General features: G+C 44.0%; 2 long non-coding RNA genes across 3 annotated transcripts in view; one reads left to right on the top strand and one right to left on the bottom strand.

The window, feature by feature from the left end:
- Positions 1–395: 395 nt before the first annotated feature.
- LOC116075105 overlaps positions 396–15698 on the top strand; it is a 36341-nt gene continuing 21038 nt past the window's right edge. For both annotated transcript variants that reach the window (XR_004112420.1, XR_004112421.1), the window contains exon 1: positions 396–481. This is a non-coding gene — a long non-coding RNA (uncharacterized LOC116075105). The remainder of the gene's footprint in view (positions 482–15698) is intronic.
- On the bottom strand, positions 6541–9065 carry LOC116075102. Its single transcript, XR_004112417.1, has 3 exons — positions 8616–9065; positions 8373–8513; positions 6541–6789 (listed from the first exon to the last, which is right to left on the bottom strand). It is a non-coding gene; the product is annotated as an uncharacterized LOC116075102 (long non-coding RNA).

The following is a 15698-nucleotide window of genomic DNA, read 5'->3' as shown; positions in this document are numbered from 1 at the left end:
GAAGGAAGGCGGTGCCATACCCCCACTCCCCCGAAAACCCTTTACATTTAATAATGAACTGAAGCCAGAAAGAGCTCTTTGGAAGACCTGGCAGGAATTGTCCATATGCATTCCTCTTTTCTCCTTCCAAAGCCAAGTCCCAGGCTCACTGATGATCAACAATGTCTTTGAAACTGGATCAGTCATCCTCAGAGGTGCTTGGCATTCTGGATTCTGATGTATTTTAATAGTTTAGTTCTTCCAGATCAAGTGAAACCTTTAGACATCCTTTGTTAGTTTCTTGTGGTAGATGTCTTCCGTGTCTCTTATGATCCAGGAAAGGAGATGTAGCTATACTATTAAATATTGATCTCGACTTTTTTTTTTTTTTTACAAAACCTGCAGGACCACATTTTTGCGACATTTGTGTTCAACGACAGTGTTATCCACACAGTAGAGGGTCTATGGACACCTGTCCACTCCACTGTGCCGTCTCTAACAGGTATGCCATTCCTGAATGATTCAGTGTGTCTCACATGTTCACTTGCAACCTTCCCAATCAGGACTCCAACTTCCCCATCCTGTAAGAACTACTGAGAGAAAACAGCTTCAACCATAAACATCTAATGGTGCCCTAGACTTCCATGACACTGAGAAGGACTCGTGCAGGGTATGGGACTTTCAGGAATTGTGACAGACTCTGAAAAGAAGGGAATTTCACAGAGTGAGGAGGAGGGGCTTTTAGTACTTTTGCAAGCTTTCTACCAGATAGACAGCCACCCAGGATGACTGCCCTCTGTCCCTGCTCAACTATCATTTTATGCCATAGTAAGGCCTCTTTGTGTTTGTACGCCCAAATAAAGGAAGTGAGCCCCACCAAGAGCCATTTTTGACCATTTTCGAGGTAGAAGGAAATTGCTGTGTTAGCTTGGTTCTTCCAAAATCCTTTAACTATTTCTATATGTACAGCAGCTCAGCTTTAAGAGTCATTTGGAATAGATTTTTATCCACACCAAACTGCAGGATGGAGATGCTCAGAAGGGAAATTTCTTAACCGCGTGTGTAGCACTTTGACCACATCCTGCCCAGCAAAGGATGGGCTGAGCTGTGGGTCACTGCCAAAGACTTCCAAATGCATAGAACTGTTTTTTTTTTCTTACTCAGTTTATTTTATTTGGGGCTATACAGTTGGACTTTTGAGAAAATTCTCTGTCACCACTATCAAGACAATCTTTCTTACACTTCAGGGAGTTTACTAACCCCACCCACACAAATAGAATGACTCACCCCGGAGGGGTCTGAGCTAGTGTCTGGTAAGGCAGTTAGATTAAACAACTGCCTTAAAATGCCCTGTTCTAAATTATCTCTGTAGCAACCCTCTCAAGGAAGAAAAAGCTTGGTGGAGAAGCATCCAGATAATATTTCAAAGATATAGCAGAGAGAGAAGAGTCCCAGCGGGAGCCCAAGGGTGAACTCCAATTGTGAAATTCGAGGGGAGTTTATAATAAAGGGCTCTTTTCAGAGAAGTGGTCAGGGTGGGGGAGAAACCACAAGAAAATCAAGCAGCATTTGGAGCAGGCAACAGCCACACTTCTCTCACCCTTTGTAGGATGCTGAGAGGAGGGATCAGCATCCAAGATGTGTGTGTGTGTGTGTGTGTGTGTGTGTGTGTGTGTGTGTGTGTGTGTGTGAGAGAGAGAGAGAGAGAGAGAGAGAGAGAGAGAGAGAGAGAGAGAGAGAGAGAGAAGGAGCTAGCTCAGCATTAGACCTAAACAGTCCAATTGCCCCCACAAGAAGATAGGTAGGGAGATAAAAGCCCCAATATGGCTCTAAAAATCTACCCAGATCTGTTACTGATGCTGCCAACTGGGCCACTTTCAGTAGGAAGTGAAGAGCCAGGACAGTCCAGCAAATCCCCAGGATAGAGAAAAGGTTGGAGAAAGTGGATGTCTGGAGGGTGCTCTGGGAGAACACGGCAGAACACTCGTGAACATTTTAATGCACACTCTCAAGATAAATACGATCTCTCTCTAAACTTTCTCTTCCTAGAAAATCCCCTCTAAATATATCTTCCATTTTATGATACATATGTTCCCCACTCCCCCCCCCCGCCTCCCCAGAGCACTCAAGTGTTCTCTTAAAAGACCAGGTCTAAATTGAGCATGGAGACTGCATCTCCCATGAACATTCTAATTCATGGCCATACCTGAGGGCTGTGTGGTACTTGGGGGGAGGGGGACATCCGGGAGCTCTCTCAGGAATAAGTGTTGTGTTGACAAAAATCTGTCCGTCGGGGACTCCGGACAGAAGCATCCAAGTCCCCAAATTAATATCTGAGTTTACAAGGGAATGATGCAAGGTGGCCTCTATAGCATCAGGCTAAAAATATTTTTTTCTATTACATTTCCTTTAGGTCTGAATACATACATACATACATACATACATACATACGAACATTGATATAAAACTTTTTCTAATTTCTCAGGTGCAAAACCCATTGTTTCAATGAGGTTTTTGTTTGGTTTTGGTTTTGGTTTTTGGTTTTTCGAGACAGGGTTTCTCTGTGTAGCCCTGGCTGGCCTGGAACTTACTCTGTAGACCAGGCTGGTCTCGAACTCAGAAACCTGCCTGCCTCTGCCTCCCAAGTGCTGGGATTAAAGGCGTGCGCCACCACCGCCCGGCTGTTTCAATGACTTTTACAAACAAGATGTCATCATGTCAGCGTCTGACTGATCGCCAGACTACTATGGTTTTTATCCCACTGATGTCTCCCGAGTCCCTGAATCCAAACTACCCTGGTGATCTTGAAAAATGACTTGGTTTCTTATGGTTACTCTTGAAATCTGCCCTGTTCTATTCGGCAGCCACGTGAAGTGTGTGGCTATTTAAAGTGACTTAGAATTCCACAGAATGGGACGGGAGATGGTTTCATGGATAAAGCATTTGCTATACAGTGGAAAGACTTGAGTTTGGGGCCCCAACACCCACATAAAAGCTGGGTGCGCGGCGTGCATCTGTAATCCATGGGTGTTGCATGTAATTTTAAAAGGCTCGCTTGTTCCTTGCCCAGTGCCAGCAATGGTGGTCTCACTCAATTCTCACAGCTAGCTTCGCCAAACCTCTAACGATTGCCTCATAGCTATGTCCTTTCTCCTGTCCACCTGGGTGTCCATGGATGGAAAACACTAGACGGCCTTAATATTTTAAAACCAGCCAGATAACACAACTGCTGGGTGGAGAATTTCTTGCCCCATCCCCCTTAGCCTCTGCAGCTGCTTGGGGAGGCTACAAACTATGGGTCCCTGAGAGTTACAAGCCTGCTACTTCTTATCTGCTCCACAGCCTGCTCCAAATCCCTCTCCCTCTCTTTCTCTCTCCTTCTCTTCCTCCTGGGCTGGGAAATCCCACCTTATCCTTTGTCCAATGGTTGGCTTCTGCTGTCTTTATTGACCAGTTAAAATGAGGAGGTTTAGCACCTGAGCAGCCCCTCTTGATGAAGCAGAATTCATATCAAAATACAAACAACACCAGGGCAATGCACATCACCTGTGTTGGGAAGCGAAGACAGAAGGCTCCTCTGGAGAGTGGCCAGCCAGCCAGTCTTGCTGAATCGGCAAGCCCTTGGATCAGAGAGAGAGACTCTGGCTTGAAACAATAAGGTGGAACGTGATAGGGAAGGTACCTGAAGGCAACCTCTGGCTTCCGCATGTGACTTTAACTACATAAGCATGTGGACTGCCATACGTAGGCTAACAAAAGAATAATCTAAAATAAAAATTTTAGTGACCCAGTCACACAGATCAAATGTTGCGAGTTTTCAATGGCCAAGTACAGGACAGCGCAAATACAGCCCATGGTGGTACTGCTGTAGCCTCCACGACTGGTTCCTAAGACACACAGCCTGCAAATATCGCTTAGGCAAGAATCCTGTTCTGTTCCAGGCAGCCAGCTATGTGTTTCCCACTCTCTCGCTTAACCTGTGGGAAAACTATTATCACCTTCCTATTAAACATAAGGCCTAATGAGGTAGCATTATCCCATAACCACAAAAAAAAAGAGCTCAGACTTCAAACTAGACTTCCCTGCCATCAGAGCTTGTATTCTCCACCGTCATATTTGAACTAGCAAAAGACACAGCAAACCTGACAAGTTGCGCTTAACGTATGACACTCTATGAAGATATTAACTAATCAAAATTACAATTTATGTCCAAACCCATTGTGTTCCCTTGCAGAGTAGACAGTCATCTAATGGATACATGACATAGCAATATATGAGCTCTCCTTTCGTTAATAATCAAATGAATGATTGATGTACCCCTTGCTTGCTTTTGTGTTGGTCAGAGTCCCACTGAGAGACAAGGATGCACTCAAACGGGGTGGGCTGTAAAGAGCTTAAAGAAGTGACTGTTTACCAATGTGTGAATAATGGTTGGCAAAGACTAGATGCCCTAAGCAAGACTTGGAGGCTACTAGTCTAAAGCGTGGGTAGGAGAGAGGACAGACTTCCTGGGTGTACAGAACACATCTGACCCTGGCAAAAGAGTCCCATGGCAGCTGACTTTCTGTAGAAGGGAATAGCCTCGCCAACTTGCAGTGACTCAGCAGGGACATAGTCTGTCTGTCCTTCAAGGTGAGGACAAGGTTATCCACTGGAATTATCTTTCTTAGGGAGCATTCTCATTTCTCCTTCCCATTGCTGTGATAAAACACTCTGACCAAGAGCAAACTAGGGAAGAAATGGATTCATTTGCTTTACTGGTGATAATCCATCTTTGAGGGAAGTCAAGGCACTAACTTGAAGCAGAACCCATGTAGAAATGCTGCTTGCTGGCTCACTCGTTGCTTATGCTTAGCTAGCATCCTCATACAGCCCAGGACCACCTGACCTAGGGAATGGTGCTACCCACAGTGCTCTAGGCCCTCCTCTGCCGGTTACCGATCAAGGGCAACCCTCACAGATGTGTCCACGGGTCAGTCAGATTCCATTCTCAGGTGGCTTAAGGTTGTGTCAAGGTGACAGTTATAGCTAGCCAGGGCAGGAACCCAGCAGGATGGCAAGTGTGGAGGAAGGATCTGAGAGGACAGATAAAAGATGCTATGGCTATTCCTTATGAAAGGTGTCGTATATACATGACGTTGAAGGGAATGGGATAAGCTTGACTAGCACCACTCTTCTCTACATCAGAGAGTCTCTTAAAACTAGTTAGAGCCTCAAGGCTTAAAGAAGTTTCCAACCTCGGGCCTATGCTGTCTGTGGGTTTCTTCTTAACACTACTTTTAGCAAAGTAACTGGATACCAAATAGCAATCCCTTTAAGACTTCTCTCATATCACAGCCAAGTGTATAGCCTTAGGTCAACCAGAAGCAAAGAGATACAAAACAAGAATGTGTGCTTTGTCTTTAATGCAAGGCTGCCAGCTTGGTGACCCCTAGAGTTGTGCACCAGCATCCCTGTGGTGAGAGCAGAGGTTAGGGCATCCTTAGTTCCAAGGCCACTTCTACAGAAACAGCAAGCTTAATTTCGAAGTCTAACCTTAGGTTCATTCTTTGTCAAGTTCCAATCATCCTGCATACACCTGGGACCAGCCCATCACACCAAGATGTAGCGTTCCCGTTTCTGCAGTGACAACCTGCCACATCCTCCTGCCTCTTCCCAAGTCACCTTCCTTCCCTTGCATGAGCTGAGAAATTCCTGTTCTCATTGCCAAACCCAAGCCTGAATATTGCATAGTTTTGGGAGCCTTTGTAATTTCTCCCACACCGCGTAAAGAACCCCTACTTCTTGGTACTCCCTCATCTCTGGGCTCAGTGATGTGGGAATCGATATCAGAATATAGCGAAATGAATCTGATTACAGATTTGTCTCCTCTGCAAGGTGAGATTCAGGTCTCATGAAATGCCACAAGTATCTTTGAAAGGTATAGAGCTGGGCAAGATAGAAACAGGAGTAGTAATAATAAGGGAGGAAAGGGGATGTAAAGAAAGGATACAATTCCCACTGCCCATTCCTGCAGGTTACCAGATACAATGTAGGACGCCCAGTATATGTATGGTTCAAGTAAGTATGTCAAATATTCTCTTAGTTATCAGCAGAGAAATGTCAACCAGGCACTACAATGTATCGCCCTGAAACACTGAGGTTGATATTATGAAGTTCTAGCTGTGTCGGGCCAGGGGAGCTAGGCTTCATTGCTGGTGGGAATGCAAGTGGGAATAGACACACTTTGCAAGAGTTTGTTGGTTTATTACAAAGCTAATCACACTCTCACCAAATGACCCACAAATCAGGTTCTTTGTATCACCCAAAAGAGTTGAAAACTGTATACATACATACATACATACATACACACATACACACACACACACACACACACACACACACACACAAACACAAACACATACACATGGCATACATGCACTTACAGATGCATGTATGCGCGCAGAGATAGCTTCATATATAATAGCCAAACTTGAAAGTAAAGAGAGATGTCAGTAGGGATGGAGAGGCAGGAAGAGAACCATGCAGAATAATAAGAGTGCATCATGTACACATATGAAATTATCAGAGCAATAATTTATTAATATTAAAATATACATTAAGAGCAATCGGTACCCTGTTGGCATTATGGGTTGGCTTGCCTTTTTTATTACACGATCATACTGCAGGGTGTCATGTCCACACAGAGACCATGGTCATTGCACATCTTAGGGCTCACCCTCTTGTGGGCTGTGTTCTAGGTATTTCTTCCCAGAAACATTCTTTATAACATCGTAGTTTAGACAGCCGTCAGCACTGTAATCTTGAGTCCTGTAGAAATGTGGTCATGTTTTACTTTGTAGGACAATCCCCTCTTTCTAGTGTCCTAAATTATTTCTCTGTTCAAGGAATCTTAACCATTCGGGGTCCTCCTATGGCTGTGTGGTAAACCCCAGAGGGCCTCTTCTCAAACAATGTTTTCAAGTGTGTATAGTGAAATATTATCAAAATACTACCCAGCGAAAGTTTGTGAAAAAAAAAAAAAAACTTTTAACTGAGAAACAAAGAAAGGAGTTTTAATTTGTTTGTTTGTTTTGTGGGTTTTCGAGACAGGGTTTCTCACTGTAGCCCTGCCTGTCCTGGAACTCACTCTTTAGATCAGGCTGGCCTCGAACTCAGAAATCCACCTCTGCCTCCCAAGTGCTGGGATTAAAGGCGTGCACCACCACTGCCCAGCAGAAAGGAAGTTTTAAAAAAGAAACAGAAAATGTAGACAGGGGAAATTCTTTCATGTACTAAAAGAGCCTTCAGTTTCCACTATGCAGTAAAGGGGAAATTAGAACAGATAAACTGAGGTATAGCCAGACAATGGGGGTATTATTCAACTCCAAAAAGAAGTTAGTTATTGAGCTGGAGGGAAACAAGAAAGAAGTTTTAATGCACAGCACCAAGAGAAAGGATCCATTTTTCCAAGTTGTGTGCTATATGATTTGCATTCAGTGATATTTGGGAATAGGTACGCATATAAGGTGACTGTGAAGAACAGTGAGTCCCATGGATTTGGGGCAGAGGTGAATTTGGTGGAATATACTGTTTGACACCAAAATGGCAGATACTCGTTGTCATCTATTTGACCAAACCTACGGAATGTACACCAGCAGTGATGAGCCCTGTAGTAAACTATGATCTTCGGGTGATTGTGATGGATCTTTGTAGTGTTAGAAGTATAGCAAATGGACTCTGGTGTGTGTGGGGGGAAGGTAGTATTGATAATAAGTCTATATACATCCAGCCATAGGTATGAGTTATATAAGGGTTATAGAGGTTAGAAGAGGGATCATTTATCTGTGCTTTCCTTTCAAGTTTGCTGGAAACATAAAACTTCTCTGACTTTGTATTTTTTTCTTAATTTCCACACAAGCAATAAATGATTTTATTTTCTAAGATTTCTTTTTTAAAAGTGTGTGTGTGTGTGTGTGTGTGTGTGTGTGTGTGTGTGTTCACACAATTAAGTGCAGGTGCCCACAGAAACCTGGGGAGTCATTATCTGAAGCTGGAGTTTTCGAGCCTCCTCTGGAGGAGCAGTACATATTCTTAACCTCAAATCCATCTCCCTTGCCCCAATCATAAACAAACTTAATGTCTCTTTTTGAGGTATTACATCAGCCCACTAAGAATTGTCTGAGTGTCTGAAATACAAATTTTACTAGTGTCCTGTATTAATTTGTCAAATCCGGCACTGCAATAATACCCTAGTTTTTGGAACCAGTCGTGACTTCAGGGGCCTCTGCCATCACAAGGCCAGTGTGCTGTGAGCCCAGAGTGACAGACAGGAAGTGTTAAGGGAAACTGTGCACAGCCCCAGGCAACTTCCTGTTCAACTCTCCCAGTCTCTCTCCACTTACGGCTCTTACCAGGAGTCGTGGCCGTAGAGTCGTGGCCGTAGGTGAGCTCTGTACCAGGGATTGGAGAAGACCTCCGTATCAGTCCTGTGCAAACCAGTTCTCAGGATGTGGCTTCCCAGGAAATCAGGAGTCTAGGTCTTATTGCCCTTTCTTATAACAAAAGGCTACACTGTATTTCTTCATATGGATAATATAATAGATATAATAATAGAATATATTTTATCACACTCATCCTCTGTTCCCTTGTCTTACTTGTTTATTCGTTTGATGCCCCAGCGAGTTGAAATACAGTTGCTTACAGAAGCATGATGGTGAGTTATTTACGAGAATGTGAGCCGCGAAGCAGCGGTTACACCGCTGAAAGACCGGCTCTTAAGGGTCTTCTTTCGTATTTAAGGATTCAGAGAGGACCTGCAGCAGGACAAGTTAGAGCTTTTCTGTAGTATTGTTCCCTGCCCGACCATCGTTCTGCCTGTGTCAAGGACAGTGGTCCTAAGCTGGACTCAAACCACCTGATGTTTATTGCTCACTTAACTGCCCTCTTGCTTCCCGCCCCCGCCACCGAACCTTCCGCCTCAACGGTCAGTAAACTCTCGGTTTATGCCACCTTGCAAATGTCCCAGGCTCAGTGAGTCATGGGGGTTAATATATCATAAACTACTATTTTAGGCTTTTTTAGTTTCTGCTGCATCCACCTGCCTCTTCCACTACAGCGTCTTGAACGTCACAGTAAATGATGACGTTATAGAAGCAAGTGGGTGTGGCTACGTTCCAGTGGGTGTGGCTACGTTCCGAAGACTTAGTGAAATACTTACTCACTGTATTTTTGAACACCGAAGTTAGACTTTTACATGATTTGTTACCTGTCAGAGAATGTTAAGTGTATTTTGACTTTTTTTTAATCCTATAGACATGCAAAAAAACCATCTTCAGTTCACAGGCCACTGGAAAACAAACATTGTGTTGGGGTATGGTGTGTGGACCAGTGCTCTAAAGGCCCAGGATTGTCAAGCTTTGACTAAGTCTTAGGCCTGGAGGTACGGTAAGCCCTACTCTCCATGTTCTTACCCTGCCCCGTCTCTCTGCTGATGGCTTACTGGGTGTTGAATTCAGGGAATCTCGTCATTACTTCCGGTCTCTTCCTTAATCTGGTTAAAAAAAAAAAAGCACACATGGTGAGGGGGTATTATATTTAGCAAGCTGCTAAATAAAGTGCCTGGAAAACAAATGAGGAAAATAGGGACCAACTTAGCCGTGACAGTCTTGGGACTGAGTCATACTGAAAATCCTACAGCAAGAGAAGTGCAGAAATCGAATGGATTTCCTCGTAAATTTTCCACCACGAACTTTTACTTCGTGGAAAGCATAGAATCGTGTGTGAGGTCATTTTTCCTTCACACAGTTCACTTACACGGAGGGGGGGAAAAAAAGGAAGTTTCAATAGAGAAGTGCTGTGCCTAAGCCCCAAGAGGACCATTTCCTTGGGTCCACTCCGGTCTTTGGCTCCGCCTCTCCTCCCCCTAACCCACCTATGGCTGCTCTATGTCCCAGTGACGGTCTGGTCCCCCCACCCCCAGTCAGTCTTTTCTCCAGCAGGATGGTCATGCTAATAAGCATGAGAAATATTGCAAAACCAGGGACCAACCAAAATATGCAGTGCTTAGAAATCCTTACTCTGTTGAATGACGTCAGGGAGGTGAGGAATGTCAAGAAACACAGATCCTAGGCACACAGCAACACAGAAAATCCAAGCAGCGAACCTGGGTTCTTTTGTCAATGAGCCGTGATAATCAGCTTTAAATGGCAGTCCTAGGGAGTTCGGATAAGAGGCCCTCCAGATGACATGAAGAGAAAAGATCAAGTTTTGATATTAAAAAAAAAGGGGGTCAAAAACCAGAGCAGAATGATAATTAGAGATAATTATAGCCGGTTACACTCTGCCAAGCACTGAAGTCTACCAAGCAAGTTACATAGGGTCGACCTTGTCTTTAATGACTTCCAATGTGCCAATTTTATTCCTCACCTGGTGAATCTTTCAATCTGGGTGTATTTCCAGAGCCGTTCAGTTCATGCAGGGTCAAAGAAAGGGGCTGGGACAAGAACTCAGTTGATAGAGTGTTTGCTGAGCAAGGATGAGGCCCTAAGTTTGATCTCCAGCACCCACATGTAAAACCAGGTGTATTTACAATCCCAGAGCAGGAGAGGGTGGCATGGGTGGATCCCTGAAGCCTGCTGGCCAGCTAGCCTGGTGTGATCTGTGAGCCTCAGATGCAAGATCACATATCAAAACAAGGTTTGGTCTTATTTGCAACATCTATGTTGTATCCAGAACACAGTGTGTCATAGCCATCTTCCCCATCCTCTGGCTCTTACAACTTTCTGTCGCCTGTTCCTGAAATGTTCTCTGGGCCCTGGAGAGGATGACAGAAATGTTCTGTTGAGAGTTGAGCAGTCAACAGTCTCTCTCTCACACACACACACAAGACATGAAGGTATGAAGATAGGAACACACACATAAAGACAAGGAGATAGGAGGAGAACTTTTGGTAACTTCTGGAGGGAAGTAAAAAGGAAGGTTAGTCAGAGAGGAGGAGGATAGGACAGATAAGTGGAGATAAATATGTTAACAATACCTTACATGCATAGAAAACAAGGTGAATCCCTCGTGATGAATAACACTGAAGAATGCCGTCTACATTCTATATGCATGTGTGAATACACACATACACACACATACACAGATACATACATAGATACACACACAGAGAGATATAGACATAGTCACACACAGAGACATACACTTACACACAAATATATATGTACACAATATACATACAGAGAGATACACATAGATACACAGAGAGAAGATACACACATAGATACAGAGACACACAGTGAGATACACTTACATAGAGGTATGCACACAGAGATGCACATAGAGATACATACACTCAGACACACAGAGAGATACACTCACCCAGAGTGATATATACACACACAAATACACACAGAGATACACACATATACACAGAGATACACACGTACACACACACACACACACACACACACACACACACACAAGACGAGGTTATACATCTCCACAGAGGCTCAGTCTCTCAAACAAATCTCAGTCTCTCTCAGTTGCTCAAACAAGTAACTTAAAAGAGACACATTTTAACACAACGGGGAGAGTTAGAACCCAAAGGCTTGGCCCCTGCCTTTTCTGAGGTGAATGGGCATGGACACACGTCTTGGATTTTGTATGTCTAGAATGGAGGCGGTGTCCTGTGCTGTGAGCCACACTCTCTTGCGAGCTGTGCACATGACCTAGGAAAGGACCCCATGGATTCTAAAAGTAGAAGCGCTTTTGTGATTATCATTGCTATTAAAGAGGAAATAGTCCGGGTCAACGGTTGAGCTGTTGAATGGCTACTTCAGTTTGAAGAGATGACCTAAGAGGATTAATAAGCACATGTTTTGGTCACTACACAGGCCTGTGAGTCAGGCCCCCAGAGCACGAGGCCCAGATCATGGGCTCTTTGAGACCAGCTCATCTGACCTGCACGGCTGGAGCTTCCAAGCTAGAGAGATGTGGACTCGAACAGCACCTCCACCCTTTCCTCCCTAGGCAAGTCCCTTGTTCTAGCCAACCCTTGGTTCCTTCATCTTCCCATCTGGCTGAGCTGTGAGGTTTGAGGTAACCTACCTACTCTTTACTACATAGCAGATTCCCCACTAAGAGGAGCAAGTGCTGCCGGGATCGAACTGGCAGCACTAACCTCTAAGCAGCTGTTTCCAAAATGTATGTGGAGGTTGCTTGGAGAGGCAGTCTGCTCAACTTCTGGATTCTTGAGTAGAACTAAAGGCGTGGCCCACCGTGATGGTGTTTGCATCTGAAGAGACAGTTCACAATAAGCATGCCTCATTCCATTATTTACAGTGGTGTCTCCATGAAACCAGGAAGGGCGTTATGATAATTTTACATAAATGAGCCATTTCTGCCTCTTTATCCCTCTCTTCAGCCTACCCTTTGACCCTCGATCTTCGTCCTTTCACTCAACACAGTGAGTCCTTTCTACACTTCTGCCTCATATTGCCTCGTATTTGACCCAAAGTTTCAGTCTAGCTAGACGGCTAGGGACTTTGTTCTCTTCCTGTATAGCTGGACACTCGCTTCAGTCAGGTAGGTGACCTGAAAACCGAGGTGTTGAGATTTGTGTGCGCAGGAGCCTTACTGGCCTGTGTGTGCTCAGGAGGCCCTATCAGAGAGAAGGGCAACTGGTAGGAGTCAGTATCAGGAGATGCTGTACCTTGATGCAGCCACAGCTGATGCAACAAGGGGCTGACATATCCATTCAAGGTAGTTGAAGATTATACCAGGCGATTATATACCATACCTAGAAAGAGGCTCCCAACCCTCTTGCAGCTAAGGAATGTGTGTCTCCCGCTGAGACATCTGGTCAACCTCACAGTAGGATAGGTGGTATACCAAGCCTTGCCATGAGGTCTACCCCATCCCCCGACTCTCCCTCGTTCAACCTGTGATATGACTGTCATTCATACGAGGTATTTTGGTCCAGCTCTAGTTTAGAAGCCACAAAGTGAAAAGCCTACTCTTATGTCACTTCTTAAAACTCTAGTCAATGAATAGAAAGAGATGCACCCATAAGCAGTGATGGGTGTTGTTCCTATGGCTGAAGTTTCCAATGCTTCAGCACATTTAAATGTACTCAAGACTCCTTAGTCTGGTTCCTCATTTTGTTTATAGGAAAGAATATTTCATGAGTAACGATACAATTCTATTCTTACACAATAGCCATTGGGGTTTTCATTTCCTTTATTTGCTCAAGTTTTTCTTTATAAAGTTTTCCCCTGAAAATGCGACAAGAAGCCATGTAAACTGGAAGGAAAAATAAGGCTGGATGAAGAAGGTTAAACAAAGAATATTTCCAAATTTCACAAAATAAAGCAGTTTATTTTGGATAAGAAACATGTAAATGTGTTTGTTCCACAATAAGTAGGTTTTATGAATGAAAAAGAACTGTGTAAACAAATGAACAAGACCACATGCCTCTACAAATTGGGAGAAATGCAGGCATGAGAAGTATAAGTATCTAAACTGTTATGTACATTTATAACGCATAGAATATAAATTATATATTATGTGAACTATACACACTTCTATGAACTTCTATATAAATGCCTCATATATACACACAGGTGAATGAGGGCATGCACACATGCATATACTTCCTGGTAGCTGGTGTCATTTGAAAAAATTGTGCCACTCCTACACCAGCAGATTCTCTGCTGAGCAAAGGGCTGAAGCATCCTTAGTTCCCAATCAGGTCTTGTGGTCCATACACAGCACCTCCAAGAATTCCAAATTCACTTGCCATATCAGAACACACAGTTTTCCTAATACCAATATGCTACTTGGGTCTTATGACCCTCTACTAGTGAATGACATGGACTCTGCCCATCCCCCCACTGATCCTCTTCAGGGCACTTTTCAACCATCTGACTCACTGTGAGGTTGACCAGATGCCTTAAAAAAAGCCTGACCCTCATACCACTATGGTTGTCTAGCCTTATAACATGGCCTTGTTGCAAGCAGGTGTCTCTGAACAGACCAGCCCAATGGACTCACAGATTTGGCTTTCGAAGTGGTGCTGATGATGCTCTGATTTGACTCATTCACACAGGACGTAAGATTCTTCAGGGATCTGGATTCACTGTTTACCTGAACTTGGACCTGCCCTTATGTCTCTCAGTGTTCTTAGGATGGTGTTGAATTCCACCTATAGATGCCTAGAATAGTAGAGTGTGATCCTCTGTCTCTCTGTCTCTGTCTCTCTCTATCTCTGTCTCTCTGTCTATCTCTATCTCTGTGTCTTTCTGTCTCTGTCTCTGTCTCTCTCTCATTGCTTCTTTCAATCTTATCTACCCTTCCCCCACCCCCACCCATGACAGGCTTCTTGTCACATTAGGTGGTCAGGAATGGCCTCCAACTCTAAGGTATTTGAAGACTTGCTCCACAAAGGGCATGGCCATGGATCTTTGCAATAGATGTCTCCTCATCATTTCCCCAGGCTGGTTTTCACAGGAAGAAAACTCTTCTTATTGGGCTCTGAGAATCTTCTCCCACTGTCAAAACGGAAAGAGATCGCTAGGAATGCAATGGTATAACCCAAAACATCCCAGAGAAGACATGGTTGAAAATATACATTATTCTGCATTTATAAGTCATAGTTTCATGGTGTTGATTGTAAGCTTAACATGAGCAGAAAAGGAATTATCATTTGCATTTTTCTGTACGGATGCATTCATGACCATGAACAGAGCAAGCAGCACAGTGACAATAATAAAGTAGTTGGAAGCTATTGTTCCAGGGTAGCACAGTGGCGATGGAGGTGCTGTGAGCTATGCTAGGACCAGACTAAGCAAGTGGTGGTCATGGATCTGAAGAGAGACCTTCCCACAGAGATTAAGCACACACAGGCACCAGGAGCTACATCATGAGTGATAATGTACTTTCATCTCTTCTTTACGGCAGATGTTACCCAGGGACAGCACACGCGACAGTGACGGACATGGAGAAGTCATTCTCCTGGAATGTTTTCCTTAACATATATTCATTGTAGGCAATGGTGCGCTTCACTGTAACATTTTTCATATATGTGGATAATGTATCTTGATTATATTCATAATTACACTTTCTTGTCTCCTACTCCCACTCCTAGGATTGCCCTACCTCTTCCCAACTACCCCTTTGGCTTTTGTTCACGTCTAGGTGAGCTCTCTGTCTCTGTCTCTGTCTCTGTCTCTGTCTCTCTCTGTCTCTCTGTCTCTCTGTCTCTCTGTCTCTCTGTCTCTGTCTCTCTCTCTCTCTTTCTCTCTTTCTCTCTCTCTCTGTGTGTGTGTGTGTGTGTGTGTGTGTGTGTGCTTCATTGGGGCTATCGGAAGCACTTTGGGTGTGGGGGGGTGCTCATCACACAGGAAGCCATGGAGCCTGGAGGTGAACCAAGAATTTTCTCAAGCACTGACTACACAATAACCAAATATGTACCACTTCTTATCATCCTGGATGTTACCGACAAATGATTAGACCACACGAATCCATGGTTTTTATGTTTTTACTAAAATTGTTCATATGGTAAGGCAGTAGTTTACATATTTATATGTAATAATATATTATTTTTCCTGCCCCAGTGACCTATATATCTACAGGTGACTCTAATTCTACTTGGATTAGAAAAACCATTCTGAGCCGGGTGGTGGTGGTGCACGCCTTTAATCCTAGCACTTGGGAGGCAGAGGCAGGCGGATTTCCGA

This window comes from Mastomys coucha, unplaced genomic scaffold (assembly GCF_008632895.1).
Source record: "Mastomys coucha isolate ucsf_1 unplaced genomic scaffold, UCSF_Mcou_1 pScaffold3, whole genome shotgun sequence".
In the NCBI taxonomy this organism is placed as follows: Eukaryota; Metazoa; Chordata; class Mammalia; order Rodentia; family Muridae; genus Mastomys; species Mastomys coucha.
The sequence above is the reverse complement of the archived record's forward strand: the minus strand, read 5'-3'. Positions and strand labels throughout refer to the sequence as shown.